Below are 22,620 nucleotides of genomic sequence, written 5' to 3' on the forward strand. Positions count from 1 at the left end.
GTGGAATATTTTTACTCTGGCTTACACAATATAGTGAAGGAAAAGGGGTGAAATTATAAAGAATTATCGAAGACATATTTCAAAGAAGGAATTGTTGCTCGCTCCCATTATTTTGACATCTTTGAACGCGAAATGTGTTAACATATTTCAGACCCAAGTACCTTTATATACTGACTTCAATAACGGTGATACCATTTAAGAAATGTTCAAAGACGACGATATTTAACACCCAGCTAATATTTTCCAGACTTCAAGTCTATAATTTCTTTGCGAAAACGAAGACACTGAATTTGGCCCCAAAAAAGCATTCGAAAACTAATGTGACTTCATTAATGCATTGGAATCTTTGATAACATGCAATAGAAAATATAAAAAATCGAGAACAAAATTTATGAGCCAATTTCAATGTTGAAAAAGAAATCTTTCGTTTTCACATTTGATACATTTTTTTAAACAGATCTCAAAATAATAAAGGAGAGAGCGAGAGCATTGTATTATGTTGCGTTTAATATGAAATACAAAACAAAAGTAATTTAGATACTTACATTTATTTTCCTTGTTTATATTTTTCTTACTTATATTTACTATGTCAAATATAACTTATCTATTCCAAACTGAAAAGTACGAGGAATAGAATGCACTGAACATCTTGGGTTCTTGTTTATTTATTCAGTCTTTCTTCAAGGTGCACTTGTATTTTTTCTCATCAAGTTTTCGGACTGATCTGGTACAGGGCTTTTCTTTTTTCAGGATACTCCGGTACTTCTGACAAATTGGATAGCGCGTAAAAGAGCTAAGTGGGTGAATGTTCTCGACGGTAATTATTTTCTTCAAATCTCCTAACATTTCAATGATTGTCTTAGTTTTAACAATTCCAGGAACAGTTAATTGTAAAAGTTTGTTCTCAGACTCGAGGTCAGCAATTCCAAAATAGAATTCTGAGACAGTAAGAATAATTTTCATAATTTCTGGCCAAGGTTTTTTGTGAAGGTCAGCGTTCTTTCCGGAATCCTTATATTTGAAACTTATTTCTTCTCCACTTCTGCTTAACTCTAACATGTATTTCCTATTGGTACACCTTTCCATTTCTTCCATTTCACAAAAAATATTGTGGTAATTGGACCAGAGTTGTTCTAGTTCAGATGAAACATGTGGTATGATTGGTTTTACTTCGATTATGAATTTAGAAACAATTGCTTTTTGTGAAAATGAACTGTGCTGTCGAATCCGACACGTTGAACAAGCATCGGAAAATCTTTGAAAATTTTCTTGGTAACTGCGGTCTTCTAGTAGAAACTGTGTTAAATTTTCAAATTGAAAGATAAAATCATCATTAGGTTCCTCTTCACATAATTCTTTGTCAACTTGTTCAGGTGTTTCCACAGTAGTCAGCTTGTCCAAATTCAACACATTCGTAGGTACACTAAACTGAACCTTGTTAACTAGAATGAAGTAGATGAATATGAGGTTTTGGAGCATTTTCTGAAATTAGAAAAATAAACTGTGTGTGATCAAACTTATTTCTACAACGTCTTTCTTCTTCAAATTTTGCAAATGTTGAATTTTTCGTCGAAGTCTTATACAGCAACAGTATAATATCATCCAACAATAGTAGTGAAGGGGGACGGTCTAGGGACTAGGGGAGTTCCATGTTAAAAAGGCAATATCCACTCTGGGGACTATGGAAAATTTAACATGGGAGAAAAAAATATCCACTCTGGGCACAAGGGAATTTAACATGGGTGAAAAAATATCCATTCTAGGGACAAGGGGAATTGAACATGGGAGAAAAAATATCCATTCTAGGGACAAGGGGAATTGAACATGGGAGAAAAAAAATATCCATTCTAGGGACAAGGGGAAATTAACATGGGATTTGTTTTTTTGTTTGTTTTTTTTTAAAAAAAAAAAGAGGGTTGGCAATTGAAAGTCAATCTCTTTTCGAGACCTATGAGTGGCCCTGAAAAGGGCCTTTGGGTTTCTTCTTCTTCTAATTTCTTCTATTTCTCCACCAACTTCTTATTTTCTGTTCTACACTCTTTCTCTTCTTTTCTTTCTTTTCTTCCTTTTTTTCCCTTCTTTCTTCTTCTCCTCCTCTTCTTTCTTCCTCTTCTCATTTTCTTCTTCTTTTTCAATTTTTTCATTCCATGCTCTTATCCTTATCCTTTCCTCTTCATCCTCCTTCTCCTCCTTTATTTCTTTCATCACAGCACTTATCACTTGCTTTACTTTTCTTAAGTTGTTAATCTCCATCTTCACGCGATGGGGGCTATAAGAATAGTGATCCTCGTTTAACCTCACTAACATTTGCTCCATCATACCCAAATTGTCCAGGACGTCTTGCAATGTTTTCATTTTATCAAGCTGGTTCGAAGCCATCTTCTTTTTTATTCTTTGTAGAATGGTTTGAACGACGAATACTGTGGGTTCTTAAAGTGAAAGCGCGGACGTGATGGAAAACATCCCCAAGACATAAAATTGATATTACCTAGATCATGACCAAACAACGCGCGGACGTGAAGGAAAACATCCCCTACTTTTCTCATTTCATATTATCTACTATCCACATACGTGAAGCAGCAATAAACTAACCAAAATCTACCATTCACACAAACCAAGCATCAAAATCAAATCCTATTCAAACCCCGAATCTACTATCCACACACGCAAAGCATTAAAATGAAACCCTAATCTACTATTCACACTAACCTATGCTAGCCCTTATTAACACACAATCATATACATTAACTTATACACTCACACTATGAAAAAGAGTCAGTGTTCATATTCACACTACTCTACATACACACATTGGCAAATCGATTGTTATTTCTTTTCTAGAGTATTGGGTAGCCCTGAAAAGGGCTGTTTGTTTTTGAACTCCAGTGACACCTGGTTAATGATAGCACCTTCCTGGCCTGGCACCACACACACATCTTCTTTCTCTTCAGTCTCCTTTTACTTTTTTTCTTGAAAGCGCAGAGGGAGGATGATTGGCTTCAGCACCCCAATCCTCTGTCTCTGGTATCTTGTAAGCCATCCTCTCTCCTATTTTTCTTTTCCTCCTCTTCCCTCTGTCTTCTCTCCTCCTCTTCCTTCTTTATTCTTTCCTCTTCTACTATGGCCTCCGCGGCCAGTTCATTTAACAGGCGCCTGACATATTCCAGATGTATCTGGAGTTCAAGAAGTTTGCTTATTCTGGTATTCATTGTCTTGTTCACGAATGAACAGGGTAGCTAGACTGCCCAGCGAGTTTCAATTTATACTGAAAACCGGACGTGATGGAAAACATACCCCTAAAACAAAATTGATCTTACCTAGATAATGACCAAACAACGCGCGGACCTAAAAGAAACACTCACTCACTTTTTTATACTGCCCATTACTAATTTAAAAATTTTCATTAATCACTTCAATATACTATCCACATACGCAAAGCAATCAAACCCCAAATCTACTCTCCCCACACGTCAAACAGCAAAAAAAAAAAAAACATGATCTTAATCTACTATCCACACAAACGTACGTGAGCACTTACAAACACAATCCTATACACAAACACATACACTCACACTATAAAAAAGAGTTAGTGTTTATATTCACACTACTCTACATACACACATTGGCAAATCGATTGTTATTTCTTTTCTAGAGGTTGGGGTAGCCCTGAAAAGGGCTGTTTTTTTTTTTTTGTTTGCTATGGCAATCTTTTAGTTTCTAAGAATGCGACGTCCTCTGAGGATAGACTTTCTGACGATAGGTCTGCTTCTTCGGAAAGAGAAGAAGAACTCTTTGGTGTCGATACGACAATCGACAAAGCCTCTGTCAGGTTCAGGTTGCTGCTGCTACTGCTGCTGCTGTTGTTGCTGTTGCTGCTGTCTCTGAAGTCTGTACTTCTCTGTCCATTCCTCTTTCTCCCTGTTCACTTCTTCTCTGAAGAGCTCTTCTATCAGGTCTTCAGTGACTTTTAACATTCTCACATTCTCTATCTCTTCTGGCTTCGGTATCAGACAGTGTCTGATCCTATGCAAATTCACGTAGGCTTCGTTTAGCTTAGCTAGTTTGGAGCACATCTTCGTAGGAGGATGAGTCGACAATGGATGGTTAGACTGGAAACTACCCCGGTTCTTAAAGTCAAAGCGCGGACGTGAAAGAAAACATCCCTCCACGGTTTTTCGAGCCGCAACGTTCAATGAGTGTCATGAGAGGGATAGTAAGAAGTCAAAGAGCATGAATCAAGATTCCTATAGCCAAACAAAAGACAAAGGCATTTTTTTTCAAAATACATTTTTTTATTCAAAATCACTTAACACTAACAAACAACTATAACATTTTTAACAATAATCCAACAATATAACATCAAACATTTTTTTCAAATCACAAACATTTTATTTCAATTAACACTCTATTTTAAACAGGGCTGACAACGTTGTGAATGAAATTGTGATTTCCACTGTTGGAAGTCATTAGGCCATTGATGGACACTACGTTTCCTAGCTTGAGACAAAAGATAAGCATAATGGTCACAAAACCATTGATCTACTTTCACATCGTTTCTAGAAGAAGAAGGAGGATCAAAATGAGTCACTAAATGTTCTAAGGAATAACCCAGGCTGCGACGATGCAGAAAATACACACAATATTGTCCACACACCAACGAATCTGTGCCTTGTAATTTCACATTACTGAATCGGGTGGTCTGAGCATTTCTTCTCATAAAGTCAATGATATCGTCTTCCAAAGGAGGCAATCCGTACGAATCGAAATATTCCACGCATCCTTCTTGAGGAAAGTAGACGGCTACCCAGTGGGTTCCTGGGAGATGACTGTCGTCCGTGTTGATCACATAAGCTTGTTGGTCTTGAGGTTTGCGATGAGGGAGTTCATCTTTAGCACAGACGACAGGATTCCAAGAAGCCGTGTACGAACTGTGGTTCAAAAGGTAATAAAGTTCCCAGGTATCCATTTGTGTGGGTTTTTTTCTTCTTCTTCACAGGTAATAATATGTCATCAATTCGATCCTGACTTTTTGCTTGAAAATGTCTGACAAATAACCGTTTCTTCGTTGCGTCTCCTCACTCTGATTCAGGAGAGCTTCGATACGATGGATCTCTTGAGTGGTTAATGGTGGACAAGAATGTTCACGCAAGTCTTTATACCACTGATGCAACACGACTTCGTCCGAGATGAGACTCCAAGCTTCGTCCAGATACTCGTCCAATTTTTCTTCTTGACTCAACATCAGGCATTTGTCGTGTTGAATTTGAGTGGGATGATCGTTTTGACATCCATAGCAATTTTTCTTGATCAATTCCGTCATTTTTTCGACCAAGTGTTTGGCAAAACAGGAGACTAAATGGGCTTCTTGTTCTGGCCATCTTGACTTCATCATGATAACTTCTTCTTCCACAGTCTCCTCACATTTCATGTCCAAAGTTTCTCCACTAGGTAAAGAGGGATAACAGTCTTCCATGGCTTCTAATAATCTAGAATGACTTCTCTCAAACTGTTGATTTCTATGGTATTGTCAAATTCTGCATACAGGATGACGTTCACTGTGTGGCCTGGAGGTGGATTTGCAAACTGAAGTTCCACACGAATCTGACCCGATTTTATAGGGTGGAAATGTCCCTCGTCGCTGCCTTGGTCTGGAGTGAAATCAAAACCCCACAAAGCATAGCCTCCTGCATAATCGTCGTACGAAATACCGTGACTGGTGTTGGTTCCTAACTGTCCCGTGGCTTCGTACAGGGACAAGTAGGACCTCAAATAATTCTTCGCGGCACCAAAGTTAGGCTCAAAGGGTCGGGTATACAAGGTCTTGCCATCGCGACTGACTTCAATCTTGGACACATTGTAATGTTGAAACTCAAAAGCATTTCCGTTGTAGGCTCCGTCGAAGGCTGAATTGCTTACGATGCCAAAAATTAAACGTTTGGGTAGCTGGCCTTGGAACAGATGATCTTCGATCATGGATCGCTGTCCAGCAGGAATGGTGAACGTTTTCACTTCCACGCGTCGGATCGGATACTTGGCGGTCGTTCTGCTCAACGTCTGACTGACGTCGTTTCCCACTTTAGGTAACACTTCCACACGACGCACGTAGAGTCTGGCTTCTTGGATGATGGTTTTGTAAGTGGCATCAGCAGCAGCCATCAAATGGAAAGCGGCACTGCTGCGATTCAGTCTCAAGCGGATATCCACCCCGTTCAACAAATATTTTTCTTGTAACCACATGTCCAAATGTAAACGATCCATCAGTTCTAAACTACGACTTTGTGCAATTTTCGGTCGTCATTCTACAAATCCCGTTGTATTTTGAGCATCCCCATCAATTGTAAGGCTGTTGAACGTAGTCGCTTTGTCAGGTTTCCATACCACGCAAGCATCCAGATGAGTGCTCTTTGCTTCTTTTCCGTACGTCAAGAGATTTTCCAGGTACGCTCGGTAAGGATAAGTATCCATGCTGCTGCTGACCAGTTTGTTATTCAAGTACAAGTCCACATCGCTAAACAAGGAATGCATGAAATTATTGACGGGAGCTACTGCTTCATCAGCGTCTAGGTTAGCGTTGGGTGGTTCGATCACTTTCACTTTCAAATACAGGTAACTGCTATTCAGATCGATGTAATCTTCGGGTTGTCCTTTGATTTCAAACTCGATGGGAGCGGAATCGGTCAAAGAGGAGACGAGATGAATTTCCACCCATTGGGATTCTTGCATGGTCATCATGGTGGGGGGCATGGCAAACAGATCCAGTTCTCACTTGGAACAAGCGCAAGACTCTCGGTGCATCATTTTTTTCTCTTTCTCAATAATCGAAAACGTCTAAGTCTCGAACGGTTCTTCTTTTCTTTGTCTTTCTAGCTTTAGACGTGTGAAGTCTGGTGAAAGGGTGTTTTCTTCGTCGTCTCTTTCTGCCTTGTCCTTGCTGTGGCGTCAGGGAAGTAGGAATGCCTGACTCGGTAGCGTGCAGGGCATTTATTGGTGTTTCTCGTCGGCCTAAAATGTCTTTACCCGTTTGCAACAAGACATTTTTGCCTGCCCTCATGAAGACTTCTTTGGGTTTTTTTTTGTCGATGATGACATTTTGGAGAAATTCTTTGCCTTATGTCAATGCCGCATCTTTCAAGGCGTGCAATCCTCGTGTCACCATCGGTTTCAACGCCGAGGCCACTGAACGAAAGGCCGATTTCAAACTATCTCCTAAACCGTGTCCTCGCTGTCGAGCAACCCCTCGGTACACTGGATACATGACTTACGAGTCGTGAGAGAACCGTTTTCGAAAATGGAGTTTCACCGTGACTTTTCCTTTGGTGAATGGAATATTTTGTCCCAGATCTCCTTTTATAGCAATGTTGACCGTGTCCAAATAAGACTTACTGACAGGCAAATAGTGAGGATGTACAAATTCGCGATGGACGTGATAAGTGTTTCCACCTTCCTCGTCAGCGACCGTGGCAGAATCCACTTTGAAAGGAATGACACGCAGTAACGGCACGTAGGTGTGTCCCACCACGTTGTACTCAACCACATCGGAGTACACAAAGATCAAATTCAGTCCTTGGTTCAGTTCTACAGGGGCACGAAATAACTTGGTAAAAGACTCGTTGTCGTAAATGATTGGTAATTCGTTTTTCTTGAGCATGGCCTTTCTCATGTCCATGTCTCCGCCCAACATGTCAAACAATTCAGGACAAAATAAAATGGACAGGATTTTACTCCCGTCAAATTTCATCAAGAAGCGACAAGCTGCCTTGTGGTATTCCATGGTGACACTTTTTTTGACACTTTCCAAAGCTTTCAGAAACACGACATTAAACCTGGAGGCTATGGTGCTCACCAAATGTTGACCGCTAAAATAATAGCCTGTGGGAATGAACAAGTGATAGGTGGTCCACTTTTGATTTTTTGTGCTAGGGGCTTTCTTGTCATATTTGACATGGGTATCCAAGTACAGTTGCAATGAATCGTCATGAACTTCTACCGTAAAAAAAATTTTGATTGGGAAGGACACTGAGGACTTGGGTCGGGTGAATGATTTCCACTAAAGCCACTTCCCAATGGGCTTCGTGATCTAATGGGATGGTCTGAGGTAATTTGGCCGTGTACAGCACAACGTGTTGTGGGGAAACACCTCCATGGAATTGTCACTGGGTAAGGTTAAGTAAAATTGGTTTTGGTGACTCATAATTCCAGAGTTCTGTGGCTGTCCGAGGGGTTACTGGACGTCAGAGGCGTGTCTCCGTCTAAAATGGGATTGTTGTTATTGGAGTGGTGACTGGCACTGGCACTGGACACAAGGTTCCCGGGGTTCCCGTTCGATGAGAATTTCAGGGAGGGATTGAGAAGCAGGTAACCGATGCAACTGCTCAATAAAATGGTCCACAACTGTTTGTCTCCTTGTTGCAAACTCAAATTGGCGATGGCTGCCCCGATGACACAATACACCAAGAAGATTTGGCAGAAAAAGACGATTTGCGTTTTAGGCACACGTTCTCCACACCACACCCACAAGGGTTGTTTTTGCAAATCTTGTAGAGAAGAACTGGGTGAAGGATTGGTAGCCGTAGTAGCTGCGTCTGTGTGAAAGGGCATGATGGTCACTTCTTTTTATAGTCGATGACTTGCGAAGCGTCGATCCAAGAATCAAAACTGGGTGGATATCCTTTCCAACGTACTTTGACTTCTTTGACACGTCGTTTGCCCACTTTATGGGTTCTGCGTTCGAGATGCTTTCGATTTCGTACACGTCGTCTTCTTTTTTGGTGACACGTTGTAACTCGGGCAAATAAAACGTTCCTTTGAGCACTTCTCCGTTCATGTCTTCCAATTTATAGACGGCAGGATGACGGTCATGCACTCGTCCAGTGACACGAAACAATTCGGTCGTCCAGTTAGGTAAGTAACCTTTGTGGAAAGTGCGTTTGGTTTTGCCAATGCGCACCCAATCTCCTACGGCCAACACTCCACTTTTCTTGGGGACAGCCCTCGTCGGGGACGTACCAAACAGGCGCTCAAACACCAGCACTTCGTTGTCGGGAGTCACTTCTTGCGGGGCACGTCCGATGGTAAGACTGGTTGTTCGCTTGCACCAGGTGCGGTAAGATGTCGATCTACTTCAGAGCGTGGTGATGCGTAAAATATTTCCACATGCGTTCTTTTAAAAGTGCGTTGAAAACGTTCCACGATGCTGGCTTTGGTTTCGGGATTCTCGGTGGTAAAAAAATGAATGTCACGTTTCTTTAATTCTTTTTGGAAAGCTTGGTTCAGAAATTCGGTGCCTTTGTCCGTTTGCCATCGAAGAGGGTGACGACCGCTTTGTTTCAACACTCGTTGCAGGGCTCGCACTAACTCGCTGCTGGATTTGGAAGTCAAGGGCACGACCCAGGAAAATTTGGAAAAGACGTCGATGACACAAAACAAATATTCGTAGCCACGATTGTAGCTGGCCAAATGAGAGACATCGGCTAAATCGGCTTGCCATTGATGATCGATGCCTTCCACTCGGGTGCGACTTCTGGAAAACTTGCGTCGAATGGGTTTGTGTAAAGTGTAGGTAGCTTGTTCTTGTAACCATCGTTGCACTTGAGGTAAACGGAGACTTTTCAGTCGCATTTTGGCAGCACGATACAATTTTTGAACTCCTGCGTAACCTGCAGGATGGGAGGGATCGTAGTAAATGCTAGCTAAGACTTTTTCCATTTTTTTTTGTGTTTGTGTGTTAATAAGACACCCACTCTTGGAGGATGCTACTCTTTTTCTCTTGGGGTATTTTCTTGGATTGCAATGCTTTGCGTGTGCGACCGGCAATAGGTGTCGAGGAGAAGGATGTGTGAACAGGGGATATCGGTTCTTGTTTCACTTCTGTCTTCATTTCTGTCTTCACTTTCTTTTTCTCTTGTGATGAAGAAGGGGTGGTCATCATCTTTTTAATCCATCCAATTCTGGAGGTAGGTGGTGTTGTTAACTTGCGTACTTTTTCTGGTGGAGTTTGAAACCCTTCTTCTTCTTCTCCTTTTTCTGTCTTGGTCACTGGTAGTGGTGGTACTGGTACTGGTGATGGTGCTGGACTTTTCATCAAGGTCTTAAAATCTTTCAGAGTGGGTAGAGCTGTTTCGTCTAAAGCTTTCTGGTGAAAGAGTTGCAGTCGTTGCAAGAGTTGACCGTACTTTTGCGATTTTTCTGTTTCGGACAAATCTTGGCGATCCATCAAGGACTGCAATTCGTGTTGTAACTGGGACATCTCGCTCAAATGGGGATTGGGAGGTAAATGCGGGGTGCGTTGTTCTTGCCAACGATGGTATTCCATCCATCGTTTGTAAGGCACTAAAGCTAGTTTTCGTTCTTCCATGGCGTTGTCAGAGGTCGATTCTGAGATCTTGGGACGTCCGAGGGCCGTTTTATCTTGCTCCCACCAGTCCTCCCAACATGGTTCCCAAGACTCCTTTCAGTAAGGGGCCTAACAAGAGGGGTAAAATGCCTCCACGTTGGACCAACATCTTCTTTTGACGAATGGGAATTTTCTTTTGAACAATTTGGCGCAGAACGTGACGATGTTTGCCTAAGCATTGTTTCTGGTGTTTGGACAAAGGGATCGTGCCTTTCAAGACGTTCAAACAACATTCGCACACGGTATCGATGACCTCTTTGGAGGGTGATTGAATGAGTTTTTTTCGTAGAGGTGGAGAAGCTTTGGACAGGACAGATAACATGTCCCCATGTTTGACTAAACGAGGAGGCAGTCCTTTTCTTTTCTTTCCTTGGGGTTGTTTAGAAGAGGGATGTTTTCTGGAGGGTGTCATCTTTGGGTCTTCAGGAGCACCAAAAACACTGATACCCCGACTTGGTCACAGGCCTTTTTTATACTGGAACTCGCCGCCACTGATTGTCTTTACGTCGTATCAACTTCAGGACAGGCATGACACGTCGTGCAGGGGTACGCAACGGACTAAATCGAGGCAGTTCTTGCTTGGACAAATCCAGTAAACTTTGTAACATGCCCGATCTTTCTTCGACTTTGATTTTGGGAGAAGGTACTTTGTGAGCAGCAGCCACTGCCACTAAATTGGAGGGTCCTGCCACTGGGGAAGTTCTTGGGGTCATCAACGGAGAAGTTCTTGGTGTGATTAACGTCTCCAAGTACTCTTCAGTTCTTGGTGTCATCAACGGAGAAGTGGATGAACGTGAGGCTGCCGCAGACGCAGTCACCGTCGTGGCAGGTCGTGGTTTGCGAGTGTAAGGTTGCGTCCTGGCCGAAGAAGTGCCTCTCTTGCGACTAGTTTTCTTCTGTGGACTTTTCTTTTTCTGGGGACTTTTTCTCTGTTTCTTTTTCTGGGGGCTTCTTTTCTTTTTCCGGGGTGGTATCTGGTAAGAGGAGGGTCCCGCCACTGGAGAAGTTCTCCTTGGGAACCTGGTCTTTTTCTTCTTCTTGGGGCTTCGTTTGACTTTTTTCTTGGGGAGAAGTTTGGGGGCATCAGGATCCCATCTTAAGAGAGAGCGAATGATGACCCCTCCTAGAGTACCGCTCCCTCCAGGTTTCAAAATGATTTGTTTTTTGGTTTGAGTGTCGATGCGGGGATCGGCCAGTGGGGTCAAAGCGACTTTGTTTCAATCAAAAAAGCGTTTGGTTTGATGAGGAATCTGAATGATTCCTTGGAGTAATTGACGTGCTGTCGCCGTCAACCATCGTAAGACTTCTTTGAGACTAGCTTCTAAGACACGAGCTCGTATTTGTGGATTCTTTTCTCGACTGATGCCATACAAGGCACGAATCAATTTGACGGGAAGATGCGACTGAAGGGACGTCATGTTCAAAATGTGTGTGAGACAGACGAAAAGTGTTTGAGGTTTTTATAGATTTTTTTTGTGGAGTGAAATTAAGTCGAGGAAATTACGCCGATTGCCACTCTTTGTAACACCACACTATCCGTTGAGGTGGTCGATCGATCAAATGATGTTTATGTTCGATCAAACGTTTGACGAATTCGGTTTTGCCTGAACCTCTAGGTCCAGCAATGAGCATGTTAAAGGGATGGCGAAGATACAAAGCCTCCCAACTGGCACGATCTAAGTGTTCGTCGATGACTTTGACAGTGGAGGAAGAGGGAGCAGAGACAACAGAGGTAGCCATAGTGTCAGGAATGTCACTTTTGACACGAAAACAAACAAGACGAGCGTTTATATACCTTTTTTCAGAATACGTTTATTGAATGTTTTAAACATGAATACGAAAGACAAAAATACATAAAAGCCAAAGGCTTAAGTACAACGACAAAAGGCACATGATAACCATCAACGTGGAATAAACACAAGTGTCTGTACAACATGTTTTGGGTAAAGTTCTGACCAGTTCTATAGGGGGTAAGGTCACACAAGTGTCCTCCCGAAAGGGTCTTTCAGGCATGTCCACGACAGTCCTGTCCTGGGTAACGGGTTCTTCTGGCATCGTCACTAACACTGGTTGAAAAGTAACTTTCCTTGAACAACTCTCGTGCATACTGGGCCACTTCTTGGGTCCAAGCCTCAAAACCCCATTCTTTCCAGTCACGGACATCTGTCCAATGGGGGTGTAAGTCACAAGCTACACACACATCGTCATACACGTCTTGGGTAGCTAAAAGTTGACGAATCTTCTTTTCCCGTAGAGGTCGAGAAGTATCCAGATGAAAACGCAAGGCTTTGAGCAAAAGGAGTCTTTCGTGACCATTTAAGGCCATTGGGGTGGTAAGTACTATTCGTAAAGAGTCCACAAAGAATCGGCTGGTAAACGAAATCCCAGAAAACAAGTCACTAAGACACACACCACTTGTCGACCCAAATTGAATGGATACAGTTCTTGTAATAATCGATGGTAATGATCCACGGTTTGAATATGGTCATTGAGTTCCTTCCACGGAATCTGTTCAATAACATGTGACATAATCCGTGGCATGGCAGCCTGATTTTATAGTCTCTTTGTTTCGGAAGCAATAAAGGTAATTTCTAACTAGACATCTTCGTTCTCCAGTAGGGAATCTAAATCTTGCATAATGTAACCGAAACGTCAGAGTTTGTCTAGATGTTTCGTCTTCCGCTAAGCAGATTCCACGTAAAATATGTTGGTAATCCTTTAACTCATCTTCCTCGATACGCTGCAGTAGGTGAATCTCGAAGTAACCAAAATTACGAACAATAAGATCATTCACTAACTGAAAGTGTTCAACAATGTCTGACCACTGAAACAATTTCTGACGAATCAGACCTCTTATACCATTCAGGTACCAGTGGTTAAAGATCTGGTGACGTAACGGATGCAACTGTTCTTTACGTTTGACTTGTATTTTGACCAGCTCTCGGTAAATGCATTCTCTCAACTCCACAGGCAAAGCACGAATGTTCTCTTGTAAAGTATCCATGAATAGGTCAGTCCGTACAATTCACAATCTTCTCCTAGAGCAAAAGTAATCCACATAGTGAGTAATTTCTGACCACTGCTATCCAGGGTAACGTCCAAGAATGTCACTGAACTCTTTTGCTGTAAACGGTCTAAAGCGATATAATAGGATGAATGCACTCTTGACCCAGAGAAATCTAACACACTGGTTGACTTTGTACACTTTCCTCTTGTGAATTTCTCGGCACAAAAGTTCTACAGTGACCCATTGAGATTTCACTCTGGCAAGTCCCTGCTAAACTTCTTTGTAAATCTTCTCTTGCAGTTCTTTAGGTAATGATTCAATATCGTTTTTGAAATGAAGTTTAAATACTGGTCTCGGTGATGTCCAACATTTGACTCCTAGTCAATCTGGTTTCTTCTTCGTCAACGACATGGTAAGTTACTTCAATGTCTCGGTCCCACTAAGGGTAAGTAATGACAATTCGGTGACCAACGACCATGTTCTAGGTAGGCCGAATCTTGTGGTTCCCAGTGGTGAAGTGACACACCGCAACTGAAGCACTTGACTTTATCTCCTTCGCCCAAGTAGAACAATCCGGCTCTGGCTAATTCTTCGGGGGTCGGTCCTCCCAGATACTTAGGCCATTTTCCTTTGAACGATTGAAGACGATTTTCAAAGTCGAAGTATTCCGACAAACGCACAGGAAACGAATATTCGTCTTTCACAGGTTTGTTTCGATGAGGGTTGGGTGACATGGACAGGAGTTTGCTCAGAGCTGGATGACATCCGTAGGGCGGTAGACGTGAAAGTGAACATCCACCTTTAAAACGAAACTCAGTAAAATGTCCAAGAGGACGAGCGGCATCGCTTTCGCATCCCTCAGGTTTGACACGCATAGCATCACTTTCCATGATAGGGGTAGTGAGAACAAAGTTCCCATGATGCTTTACGGCATCGCTAAGGTCACAACGTACAGCATCGTACCCATCGCAAGGCCCACAATCGCATTCCACTTCCGAAGCCCCACACTTGAATTGTGCCTTTCTAAACTTGTTTTGTGTTTCTCTGAAAGTATTCATCTTGTTCGCTTGGTCTTGGTAGTCACAATGAACTATCGATCTTGCCTAGGGTTCCTTTTTATATACAGACCAATACCGACGTGTCCATACGGTAAGGTGAAATGATTGGGAAGTCGAACTCGCTTCTGGTACACGATTTGATAGACTTTTTCCAAGGGTTGACTGACGATGTGGTGAGTGGGTAAACGTACAATTTTGTTCGGTTGGTGAGTGGTCACTTTAAAGTTTCCATCCTCTCCCGATTGCAAGGCTTCTTTCAGTACCACCAAAGTTGACCACTCGACTGGTACGATAATTCAGAGTCAATCGTTTCACTTTGCACTGCGTGTGCACTTCTCCTTGTTTGTCCCGGTATTCGTAACCGTAATTTTTAGGACCAACACTGGCGAAACTTAGAATCTTTTCGTTGGGATGCTCGTCTGTCCAGGCTCCTAAACGGTCTCCTACGATGTCAGTGTGCTGTTGACTCGGGTGATGGATGTAAATGCAACTGTCCGTGTCAAAGTACAAGACGCGTTCCCCTAACAGTTCCAAAGGTTCGTACAATTTTAAGCGAGCATGAGCTGTCACGTAAGCCGCAATGATGACATTTCCAAAAGGGTCGTCTTGTACAAAGTCCAGATCTTCTTCGTAATTGACCAAGATCAAATCCTCGCGAACGACGTCCACGTGTTTCATGTATTTGGTTTTGTCGTGAATCATCTGGAAGTAGCGGGAAGGTTCTGTCAAATATTCCGTCTTGGGTAACCACGGTCGTTGTGCCATTTTACTCCACAAGCAATTTAACATCACTTTGGCAAACGATCGCCTGCCTTCGTTTTTCTCGATGTGGTCTAAAGAGATGCCTTCTTGTTCATAGTATTTCTCTTTGAATGTCTTTTGGTCCTTGGGAGTGTGACACCAGGAAGGATAGCCGCTGGCTTCTTCCTTCAGTATCAAAAAGGCATCCACGTAGTCTGCAAAAATACCTTTCTGCGTGGGGTCACGCTTGTGGTATTGTTGTGTCTTGGGAAAGTGGCAAATTTCGTACACTTCTAACAGTTGGTATCCCATGTCCAGAGCTTAGAACAATTCCACGCTGACCCACGTCCCCGTCAAGGTCCGTTCTTCCTGGGTGTGATGGCAAGGTTGATCTTGGTTGCACGTTTCGGCACAAGTACGGCACAAAGGAAACATCAGTTTGCCTTGGCAATGGTGAGGTAACACGGGATGGTACAAGTCCGTGGGCGGCAAAACTTTACACTTGATCAGACCTTCGTATTGTCGAATGTTTTTCAGGTCGATGTGTTTCGTCAACAATTGTGGGTGCCCTACAGGAAAGCGACAATATTTGCACACGTAGGGATACAGCGAACACACGTCCAAGTATTTCATTTCTTCTCCTTTCTCTTCGTCGGCTTGGTACAGCAAACAGGTGGCATTGGTCCTTCCTCCGTACAAACTATCCCTCGGGTTCAGGGGGTCCATGAACTGGTAACTTTCCACGAGGCGTTTAAACTCGGGATCGGTTTTCAAACGGTGATTGTATTCGTGTTCCCACATTTCCACCACTTGGTATCCTTGCTGTTCTAACTTTAGGCGTCGCTGACAAGTGTCCTGGTACAAGTCTTCCATGGTTCGTTGTAAAAACTGATTTTTAGTGCCACGGTCAGGGTAACAGACGGGACATCCGTGAAATAAGCAACCGTTAAACTCGTACACGATCTTGGGGTTTTCTAAGTCCCAGCCATCGACCAAATGCGTTCCGATGGTCTTTTCGCCTCCTCCGTTGCGGGCATGCTGAATCCACTTGTCTTCCTTGTCGCACAAGTAATGTAACCAGCGTAGGGCTTTGATCGAGTATTGACGTTTGACATAGTTGGTCGTTTGAGGACTGATGACAGCTACGGTGTTTTCAGGCATGAATCGTTGCTGGTACACTAAGGAACACGCTTTGGCAATGGTGCAAGCTTCTTTCAAAGGATCGACCCCTTCGTGTTCCGTGAACAGTTCTCGAAATTTTCCACAGCAACGTCGTAAAATGTCCACGTCGGAACGACAATACTTTAACATTTCTTCCTGAAAGTCGAAAGGGTCCGAGGCGTGAGCCTGGTACCAAGCGTAGAAAGCTTCTCGTTGTTCGGTACGCGTGTTGTCGGGGTCGTAATAGTGAGCCTCAGGTAAATGGGGTAGAACGGTGTGTTGATTGGCTTCCGTATTGAAAAAGTGTGGAAAGTACCCTTTAGCCATTTCTGTCATTCCAAACGTTTTAGGCATTCGGCTCAAAGGCATGGCCAAGTAACTCATCGAATCTTTAAACTGTACTTGTCCCACTTGCATGAAAATGATTTTGGCTCCGTTCAAAGTCACTTTAGGACGCTCGCTGCCTAGTTCCGTATAGTATCTCAAAAGAAACTGTCCATCGTATCCGGAGAAATTCTAAGCCATCACCGTGGCATGACGATGACAATCTCCGTAACGTTCGATGTCCTCTTGGCTCCACGTCTTGTCGATGGGGTCTAAGACCCATCGGGCAAAATCGGCTAGCGTGTTCGGTCCCCGAAAGATTTTTTCACGTCCTCCAGGAATCTTGCTGCAGTGAGGGCAGTGACTGAAGATAGGTTCTTGAATGCACTTCTCGCACGCTCGATGAGCCACGCAGAAATTAGGAATGTGAATACCAGTCTCTTGCATGCATTCGAAATCGAAAAAGATAAAATTGCCTTTCTTCTTGTAACCATCCTCTTTCTCTGGTTGGGGTTGGTATTTTTGCACGTAGCATTGGTGTTCCAAGTCCACCATGTGGTGACAAATGTGACATTTTTTCTTTCCTGAACATACGTGTGCCTTGGCAATACTGGTACGTATGCCTTGTCCACACGTAGGGCACAATCTCAGCAGTTGACAAGCACATTTCTGCTGTGAACCTTGCGTCTTCAGATGTTGTTGGTAACAGGCAGGGCTGACAAACGTGCGCAGACAAGTTGAACAATGCACTGGTCCTTCGCTCAGACAAGGTGGAGAGTCCAAACATCCTGATCATTTCAATCCACAATGTTTGTGTTGCTCTCGATTATTATAACCATGGTCACATTTCTCACAGTAATATTTGTATCCCAGGAATCCGGTGATACTGGTAATGGTATCGAAATGTTCATTGTGATAATAGTCATGACTGTATTTTCCATCCTTAAAGTCTTTCCCTCGAAACAACAGAGGTCCGCGCATTTCTTGAGGGTACACTTTCAAGGTGTATCGTGGAGCTAGGACATCTTGCAACTGTTGCATCTCAGGAATGCCACAGCGTGCGTCTTTGGACAGGCCAGCTTGTTGTAACAGGTGTTCTGCTTCATTTCGTTGTTTGGCTCGGTTCGATTTTCGAATGTTCTCCCAGTCTCTTTTCCATTCTGCCGTGTCGTTCTTGTTGGCATTGGTTCGTCCCACCACGATAGCCCTGGCTAAGCACATCTGGTCTTGAGGGTTGTGAATTTGGACGAGGCTCGTTTTGGTGATGCGAAGGTCGTTCACCAATAGCACCTTACTGCGTTGTCCGGTCCCTTGAGGAGGAGAGACGTGGGTCATGTCGAGTGTGGCTTTTCCATCGGTGATGTCAAACTGGTCATTGGATTGTTGTACGTGTTGAATCTTGTCCATGACTTTGGAAGCAGTCAATTCTGCAGGGGTGCTAAACTCGATCCAAACTGGAGATATCAAACCGTCGTGTTGAAAGGAAAGTCTCAAGCGATCGTCTTCTTTGGGTTGACATTGTCGCTTGAGTGTGGTGAGCAAAGAATCCCACCCGGTGATGAACCCTTCTGCTTTCTCTAACGGTACTTCAGCCTTGAAATCTTTAAACTTCACCGTGTATTTGTAAGCCGTGGTTCTAAATTTTCTAGAGGAGCGCTTTTCCGTCTCTCGAATGGAATAGTACTTTTCAGGGTTGACTGAGGGTGGCGAACTTTGTTTAGAGGGTTCGGATTCTGGTTTACTCATGTCCTCTTCAAAATCACTGGCATGAATTTGTGTCAAGACTTCAGCCCTGGTACGAGGCGATAGATCACGTTTCTGCCTCTAACTTTCTTCTTCTTTCTTCTCAAATGAATTGGATCGTTTCATCTTGAGTGCAAAAAGTCAAATGACTCAAGTTTAAACACCATGGACTAATTTATAGTCATGGCAGACCAGCGTATATAAAGGGCATGTGTCTTGTCCTTTCACTATTCATTTCACTCTCAAACCGAGCACAACGATGGAAAAGACTAGCCAAATCGAACGTTTCATCAGAGCTTTGCGAGGGGTCATTAGAAAATTTTCTTCAGACCAGCCGACGGACTATTCTCCTTCCTTTCGAGATAAAAGTCAAGATACTTGCTATATCTGTCAGAAGAAAGGGCATTGGTCTTCAGAGTGTCCAGACCGTCAAAAAAGAAAAACAGGGGCTAGAAAAGACAAAAGTCAAGATACCTGTTATTATTGTCAAGAAAAAGAACATTGGTCTCCAGATTGCCCAAAAAAGAAACAAGAGGAGTCAGAAGAAAAGAGGGATTCTTCTTCAGAAGAGAGGGATTCTTCAGAAAAGAGGGATTCTTCAGAGGAAGAAAGCAGACAGGTGAAGAAAAAGAAACAGGAGAAGAAAAGAAGGGAAGAAAGTGAGGAGGAAGAGGAGGAAAAGACTGTGATGGTGAAGAAATTAAAAAAAGAGAGTAAAGAATGAGACAGAAGAAGTGTATGAACTTTTTTAAAGTGCTCTGTTGTGAATTGTGAATTGGATTGTAACTATTGATAAAAGAATACATTAATTATGTAAGGTAAGTGTCTTTGAGCTTTGATTTTAAAATAAAAACGTACACTCACGCACTCATATACACGTACTATAGGGGTAAAATGGTTTTTTTTGTGCTGATTTTTGAGTTATTGGCAATTGAAAGTCAATCTCTTTTCGAGAGAAGTGGGTGGCCCTGAAAAGGGCCTTTGGTTTTTGGTGTAGGGGTGAGTTTAAGCAATCATTTTTAACTGCCTTAAGCCTTTGCCACGGCCGAGGCCTACTTCTGGACTGCGTACTGTTGATGATGATGATTGGGTTGATATCACTAAAGGGTGGTACGGTAGGCTTAGTCACAGGGTTAACGTGTTTAGCTCGGGAAGGTCGTATTCTCTTCGGTCGTAATAAAGAAGTCTGATACATTTGTTTCAGACTTCTTAACTCCGCTAAAATGTCCAACAGTACCGTGACCGTTTGATTTTGACCCTCTTGTTTCTTTGCTGCTACTTCTTCATGTTGTTTTTTTCTTACCTCTTCTTCTTGCTGCTGTTGCTGTAGGAGAAAATCTTGTTCCGCTTCCTTTTGTCGTTGTATAAATTTCTCCAGTTCTTCTTTCTGTCTCTGTCTAAAATTCTCCAATTGCGGTAATGAAGGTGACGAAGGTTCCGGAACAAATTCTTGCGAGGTAAGAAAATCCACAAAATCCCAGCTTACCTCTTCTGAAAGTAAGTCCGGGTTCCCTTGGGCGGTCTCCACTGCTGGTGCACCCCAATGGATCGTTTTCTGAGTTTCCGTCATGTTGAATCACTGTCTCGCATCGATTGACTGCACACAGGCGCTAGCGAATCTATATAGACCACGTGACGTCACAGACTGTTCTCTTCGGATTGGATGCGGACTGACTGAATTTTGTTACGCGTGTTTGGATTGGTCAATGAACTCAATCCATTTCAATCCTTCCTACCCCTATAAATAAGCGCAGTTCACTGCATTGATTCACCTGTTCTCGGCGCCTCAAGATGTGGACCACAGTCGAATCATCCACCCTTGTTTCTTCAATGATGTTTAGGACGGACATGCTAATGTATGTCCGATCCAAGTGGACAGTTGTCCACAAGTCAGACACCAGTCTGTGGATACGAAGAGTGTACGTGGAAAGACAAGGTTGCCTCACTGATTTATGGCCCTCGAGTAAGACGCAGCTTGAGGACAAGAAGATGCCGCAGATGCCCTTTATGTTAAGGGCATATTAACATAAATCCAAAGGCCCTTTTCAGGGCCACTCATAGGTCTCGAAAAGAGATTGACTTTCAATTGCCAACCCTCTTTTTTTTAAAAAAAAAAAACAAAAAAAAAAAAAACAAATCCCATGTTAATTTCCCCTTGTCCCTAGAATGGATATTTTTTTCTCCCATGTTCAATTCCCCTTGTCCCTAGAATGGATATTTTTTCTCCCATGTTCAATTCCCCTTGTCCCTAGAATGGATATTTTTTCTCCCATGTTAAATTCTCTTGTCCCCAGAGTGGATATTTTTTTCTCCCATGTTAAATTTTCCGTAGTCCCCAGAGTGGATATTGCCTTTTTAACATGGAACTCCCCTAGTCCCTAGACCGTCCCCCTTCACTACTAACAATGTATCGTTGAAGAAATCTACTTGATGCTCTCACGAAAAGCAACACTACTTTTGATACAATAATATGACACTCTAGTTAAGTGACCCTGTGCTATCAACATCCCTCAGCTCATGGTCCTGGCTGGTATTAACTACAGTATATATCCGATTATTAGTCCCTTCTTTGCCCCTTCAACAGGCACTTCGTACAGGTGCATGTAACTTATTAATTAGTGCCTTATTCATATGTGTTGAAATCTATTTAAAATGGCCATGTTCATGCTTTTGTTCAGCCTCAATTAATATTTTAATCGATTTTATGAACAGTTCATGACACTCTTGCGATCTTGAATCGGTTTCTAATTTGTTCCGCCGCTAAGAATGATGAAGCTGATTTTTTTTATTTCAAAAGGTGTGTTAAGAAAACCAAAGAATCATTATTTTACACATTCTAACAGAGACATACGAACTTATGAAGAAAAAAAAAACATTTTCTATGCCATACATTTTGGATGATAATACAAATGTTTGTACCCAACATATTTTTAGCAGCGCTTATGGATGCTAAACTAAAACTCCAAGAAATAATTGAATGAACTTTTGAATTTAGTTATCCTATTCATAGTAACGTAAATTAAAAGAATGGTGTAAAGGCCTATATTGAATAAACACTGTTTTCTGCACCGATTTTTATGAAAAAGTAAATATTGTTACATTTCTTTACTCTTTGTCTAATCGTGTTGTTCAAGATACAAATTAAACTCACCTTCATTCATTATGTTTATAGAGTTCGATTTTTTGATGAAAAAGGACACTCAAATATGGTTTAGAGTTGGAAATTGCAGAATGTATGCTGTATTAGGATACTTCATAACTGAAATTCAGGAGTTTTTCGGTCGACGTAGCGTTAGTAATTGCTTGCTGTCGCTTTGGTTCTACCGCAGTCTCCACAAAACGTATAAGTAGTTCTACAGTCTCCACATCATTTTGTTCTATTCTTACCAGTATTGAGCTCAAAATATTCAAGAGAAACAACATAAATATATTTTAAGCAATCTCACTCATTTCTTTCTTACATTTTTTTTAATCCGTTCAAGACATGAGCTTGCCTTGTGCACATGGCTCAAAGTTTTGGAGAGGCGCCAGTTGAGATCCAGTAAAACATAAACTATGGATGCCCCGAGTCGCCGGGTGGTTTAAAGTGCTCATCGTTACGGATCACTGCCATCTCACCTCTGTCTGCGTGGGTTCGAGTCTCGGGCTCTGCCAATGTAGGTATGTGAGAAAGCTTGCCCGTAGCTTCTAGTGGGTCGGTGAAACTTTCCGGGTTTACCCTGGTTTTTCCTCCACCATTAATCCTGGCCGCCACGTATAGCCTATTTTGTGCTGAAAAATGGCGTTAAACCATATAACAACTGCAACAACATAAAGTATGTGGCATCTATATAATGCGCAACATTGTGTTCTATAACGTGCCTCAACATTGTCCATCTATCACATAACGGATGCCATAACTAACAGTTACATAAATAGATTATTGTTGGTTCCAAATAAGGTGTAACTATACGATTTAAACTTACATTCACTTACGTTGTGAGACAGCAAATCATGTGGGGAGATCAAATAACATATGACTGACTCTGTAGCAGTGCGTTTCTTCACACACATCGGAAAATATGACTTGCTTTTATCCACTGATTAAGGTCGAAGCCAAAAATGCATTTAAGAAAATTTTATAAGGGTTGTTCAGCCGTGGACCTTGTGTGACGTCACGTATCACTACCTCATACCTAAAAATAGAATGTAAC

General features: G+C 42.4%; 1 long non-coding RNA gene across 1 annotated transcript; it reads right to left on the reverse strand.

The window, feature by feature from the left end:
* Nucleotides 1-529: 529 nt before the first annotated feature.
* Nucleotides 530-22,580, reverse strand: LOC149796934 (uncharacterized). Its single transcript, XR_016421755.1, has 2 exons — nt 22,393-22,580; nt 530-1,482 (listed from the first exon to the last, which is right to left on the reverse strand). It is a non-coding gene; the product is annotated as an uncharacterized LOC149796934 (long non-coding RNA).
* Nucleotides 22,581-22,620: the final 40 nt, after the last annotated feature.

This window comes from Sinohyriopsis cumingii, chromosome 6 (assembly GCF_028554795.1).
Source record: "Sinohyriopsis cumingii isolate HCF-2022 chromosome 6, ASM2855479v2, whole genome shotgun sequence".
NCBI classification, from domain to species: Eukaryota; Metazoa; Mollusca; class Bivalvia; order Unionida; family Unionidae; genus Sinohyriopsis; species Sinohyriopsis cumingii.